Below are 5,646 nucleotides of genomic sequence, written 5' to 3' on the forward strand. Positions count from 1 at the left end.
TTAAGACACTTATTTTGGGACAGAGGGATTACTTGCTTTGCCGACTACTAGATCCGTGTTCGATGGCTATCAATACTACAAATAAAAGAACAAGCTAGTTAGTTCTGTAAAATGAAATATTGCCATTAGCTCCATCTCGAAGTATTTTGATAACGATCCAAAAGAAAGAGGAAATAACTGACCATCACTACCATGGCTACAACTTGTGCCCCACGGCCAACAACTTAAAGCGATACTGCAGCTGCTATCGCTGGGCACTTGCCCAGGAAAGGAGCTAGTTTTGACAACTTGTGCGTGTATCACTGTAAATACCAATGCTAATAGAATTTCCTAGTGGCTTCAAGAGAATTTCTGCGTAGTTAGGGCGACAAATACCATCCAGTAGATGAATGACTGTTACCAGGTCACAAGAACACCTTTCCAATTCTTCGTTCCCGTTAATTGACCAGTCTCATCCAGTGACCAAATTGCTCACGCGCAGTCTAGACTGAGTCAACAAGATAGCAACCTGTGTTCATACTCAGTTTAAAACTAGAGTAAAACACAAGGCAACTATGCAACCTACCTTTCTACTGAACCATCTCGTCTGTTCCTCCATATACTGAAACAATTTGTCATGTTCCAAAGCCTTCTACTCTTATGGATCTTAGCATCTTCTGTACAAGACTCAACAATGAGCATGGCGCAAGAAACAGCAAGCTGCGGTACCAAGACATGTGGCAACTTGATTATCTCGGATCCATTCTGGCTTGTCCAAGAGCAAGAACTGGAGAGGCCATGTGGTTTAGTAGACTATCAGGTTTACTGCTATAAAAATAGCCCGTTCCTGAGGAGCACCATCCACGATGGGTTTGGAATCCAAAATATCTTCTACAGGAACCACACCTTCCTCGCTGCTGATATTAACAAAATGGAGGACTTCAACCGCTGCCAAGTTCCGATCACCAATACATCCGTCAAAATCGGCTTTCTGCCATTCAATATCAGCCATGCCAACCGAGGTCTGCTCTTCTTCTATGATTGCATCGGTAACCCGGTGGTGACGCAGCTGCGACATGGACTTGTGCCCATGCATTGTGGCAACAACTCATTTGTTCATCTCGGCCGAGGGCCCTACAATGCTTCTCATGACTATGCAGAGTACTTCATAGAGGGTTGCAAGACCACCCTCGTGCCAGTACTGGGGGCATCAGCAAAGACGGCGAATGCAGGTGACTATGAACAATTAATCAGGGATGGTTTTCTTTTATCATGGCCGGCGGTACCTGATCAGTTTTCAAGAGAAGGTACGATTAGCAGCTAGTAGTATCACTTCGTGTACTTTATTTGCTGACACATAGTCATATACATGCAAATATGCAATGCAAATAAAATAATAGCCTTTACATAATTCCGATGCATAAAGATATAGGTATTGAAAGATGCCAGTTGTGGACGAGGTTTATTTGTTGCACAGAGTATGCTATATGCTGGATTCCATCTGTTTGTTTTCACCATATATGATCTGTAATGAATCAATGTTCGCCAAGTGACGAAATTAGGAAATGAAATGAAGTGCCAACCATATTGGAATCGTCTTAATCATTTAACTACACATGCTTCACACAATTATTCTATATTGCAATGGTTCATTTTTATGTTTTTTATTTTATTTTGTGATTGATACTTACATTGACTAACCATAATAATTTCTCTGCAGATGGTAGGCACAACAAGAAGTTGATTTTGCTAGGTATGTCTATCATTGCTTCTGCTCAGAAAATACATGATACTTCATCACAAACTTCCATACAACAATGCTATCTAAAGGCGAACTGCTATGTCTAAAATTAACCGAATTATGAAAATTTCTAATTTAAGGACGTCAAACTGAAAGATTCCTAAATGGCTGTATTAAAAAGGAAATAGCTTACACAGTCTCATACATATACCGATGTAGTGATGTACTATCAACTTTACTAAATGATGCTCACTTTTCATTTTTTTACAGTTTCTCTGGCTGCCACAATTAGCTTGCTAACATGTCTAGTTTGGGGGGTGCACCGACAGAAGCAAAAGATTAGTCTTTTCATCCTCCCGAAGCAGACTGGTAATAAATCAAGCACGGAAGAAATGCTAAGGAGGTATGGATCTTTGGCTCCGAAAAGGTACAAATACTCAGAGCTGAAACAAATTACTAGCTCTTTCAAGGATAAACTTGGAGAAGGTGGATATGGCACGGTATTCAGGGGCAGCCTACAAGATGGCTGCGTGGTTGCTGTGAAGCTCCTAAAAGTTTCCAAAGGCAATGGAGAGGAGTTCCTAAATGAGGCAATTAGCATTGGTAGGACATCCCATATTAACATCGTCGGTCTGCTCGGTTTTTGCTTGGAAGGAGCTAAGAGAGCCCTTGTTTATGAGTATATGGCTAATGGTTCACTGGAAAAGTACATTTACATAGAGAATTCGGATTTAGTTATTGGATGGGACAAGTTACAGCAAATAGCACTTGGCATCGCACGGGGATTGGAATATTTGCATCAAGGATGTAGTACCCGCATCATCCATTTTGACATCAAGCCTCAGAATATACTTCTAGATCAAGATTTTTGTCCCAAAATTGCAGATTTCGGTTTAGCGAAACTGTGTCACCTCAAGGATAGCATCCTCTCAGTCGCCGAAGCAAGAGGTACCATTGGATTCATTGCTCCAGAAGTATTCTCTAGAGGTTTTGGTGTCGTTTCGACAAAGTCAGATGTTTATAGCTATGGAATGATGCTGCTGGAAATGGTAGGGGGGCGTAAAAACGGAGAAAAAGATAATATAGAGAGCTCAAGCAATGCTTATTTCCCAAACTGGATTTATGACAATATAGCAGAACATGTACAAAGTTGTGAAGTCATCTGCGACCTTGAAGAGACCATGAGAAAGATGGCTTTAGTTGGGCTGTGGTGCATACAAACTAACCCCGAAAACCGTCCTACGATGAGCAAGGTGATTGATATGTTGGAAAAGAGCATCAACGAATTGGAGATGCCACCGAAACCCTTCCTTTCCTGTCCCTCAATCCCGTCACATTAGTCGTCTCACACAAGTTATGATTACTCATAAGATGTCTGCATAGCCCAAAAGTAGGATGAAGTGGATAAATGTAAATTCGAATTACCACTGCATTTACCATTAAGATCTTCTAGTGTGTGAACCGTGTGTATAAGAAATGTGAATTTTCAGACGATTGTGTCTCTCAGAATGGCTGTTCAAGATTATTGTACTTGCTACGAGTCAAAACACGAATTACCAAATAAAAGCAGTTTGGGTGATTCATGTGTTTGTGTTTCTGACTTTCGAAAGGCACCTAACTCGTACTCCCTCCGTCCGAAAATACTTGTCATTAAAATAGAACTAAAATACATCTAGATACATCATCTTTTATCCATTTTGATGACAAGTATTTCTGTATGGAGGGAGTATAAGTTTGGGGCAGACAGCTACCAAGATTCATACACACAAGCGACAGCTAGGCCTCCAAACCGTAATAAACGTTGTTCAGGCTATATTCTAGTTACGACTTACGACCTGACGACCCAACAAAATTCAGTAATCTGAATTGGATGGATGCATCAGTGTGAAGCTAAACATTGAAAAAAATGCACTTCAAGATTGAAGTATCATATCCATGAACCTAGCATTTAAAATCAACAGATCATCGTATTGCTCCTAGGGACATACTCCCTCCGTCTCAAAATTCTTGTTTTAGATTTGTCTAAATACGAATGTATCAAGTCACGTTTTAGTATTAGATACATCCGTATCTAGACGATTCTAAGACAAGAATTTTGGGACGGAGGGAGTATTAACAAACACCAAATATTCTTAGTAAGAGTAGATAAATTGACCGTGGAAGCAGCTGAATTTTGTGTAGAAAATATAACCATGCTCGGTCTTCAAGTAAAATTTCTTTACCTCCATAGTACGACTGCAACATATCTTATCCAATACAAAAACTCTTGCATGGCAGGGGATACGCTAGTAGAATAGTAAAAACAAATTATAAGTTGAAGCAAATGAAGCATATGTCATGCTTAATTACGAAAAAAGACTTGTCGTTGTGACTTACTGTATCCACTTCGAAGTTCTCGTCCAGCTTGATGCTGAAGCGCCTATCATCATCTAAGAGGATTCCGTCGCACAGGCCGCGCTCATCTTCGCAGTATTTGCAAATACCGAAATCCTTTTCGTCGTCAGACATTCCGATGTTTGTAGTTAAAACATTAATTTAAAATCGATCGAAGACAACTACCAGGATACTCAACACACAAATCCGGGACACTCGATATTTCCTACATATTCTGGCACAAGTCATGCCAAAATTCACGAAAAAATCCGGCATGGCCTTTGCTAAGATAGGACATATCGAGCGCCTGAAATTTACCGGAACGGAAATGAATCAACACTCCGGCAAAACATAGGCCACTCGGAGGTGTAACCTGCAAACATGACCGGCCACTTGGGCAAGCACATATGCTATTTGAGCAACACAAGATATACATTTCAAAATATCTTATAGGACTCAAATTAGCATGCATTGAATAAGCAAAAGTAAATCATATCATGCGTGTTCGTACATCGTCGAATATTATCACTAATACATCCCGAATAGTTTCATACATATAACATCACTAATACAACTAAAACCCTAGCACACGACGGGTATCGACGCGGGCGGTGGACACCCACAGAGAAGGAACCATCACGGGATCATAGCTCCAGTGAGATCCCTGGAGAACCTGTCAGGTATTGGAGAACCTGTGCTCCAACACAAACAAGTAGCGACGGACGTGCGCGTCCTCCTCACTGACACGGTGACGCACCACCTCCGCGGGGTCCTCGAGCCTCTGGACCGTCACTAGCCCACGCGACCGCCACCAAAGAAGGTTCTGGTCAATGACAGGCTGGCTCCTCACCAACATGCGCCTCCCAGTACCACCCCGGCGGAGCCCAGTCCCGGACATGGCCCATCTTGTCAAGCAGGTGTCGTCCTCCACCGACTCGACGACGAGGATGCGGGATAGGCATCGTCCACGTCGATGCGGGAAAAATTGCTTTAACTAAAAAAATAGCAACAAGTTCTTACTAACTAGTTCTATTAATTCAATTAGTTCTTACTGAAAATAAACTTACTATAAATAAAAATAAACTAGTACCTAGCTAATTAGTACCTATTCCCTCCGTTCCTAAATATTTGTCTTTCTATAGATTTTAACAAGTGACTACATACAAAGCAAAATGAGTGAATCTACACTCTAAACTATGTCTATATACATCCATATGTGGTAGTCTATTTGAAATTCTAAAAAGACAAATTCTAAAAAGACAAATTCTAAAAAGCAAAATGAGTGAATCTACACTCTTACTAACTAATTAGTACCTAGGAACTACTGCCCTAATTAACTAACTAGCACTAAAAATAGCCTAGGGTTCATACTAACTAGCACTAAATAGCTAGGGTTCATACTAAGCAAACAAGAGGGATCGGAAGGGGAGAGTGCTTACAAAGGGCGGGGAGAGAGATGGGGTCGGGGGAGACAGCGGCACCGAGGCGCGGCGAGGCGGGGTCGGGGGAGACGGCTGCGAGGCGAGGTCGGGGAAGACGGCGGCGAGGCGGGT

The 5,646-nt window shown here is 41.6% G+C and overlaps 1 pseudogene; it reads left to right on the forward strand.

Annotated features, from left to right (window-relative positions):
- The first annotated feature begins 679 nt into the window (after positions 1-679).
- LOC119279198 lies at positions 680-3,090 on the forward strand (annotated as a pseudogene).
- The last annotated feature ends 2,556 nt before the right edge of the window (positions 3,091-5,646 follow it).

The sequence above is a fragment of the Triticum dicoccoides genome, chromosome 3B (assembly GCF_002162155.2).
Source record: "Triticum dicoccoides isolate Atlit2015 ecotype Zavitan chromosome 3B, WEW_v2.0, whole genome shotgun sequence".
NCBI lineage: Eukaryota > Viridiplantae > Streptophyta > Magnoliopsida > Poales > Poaceae > Triticum > Triticum dicoccoides.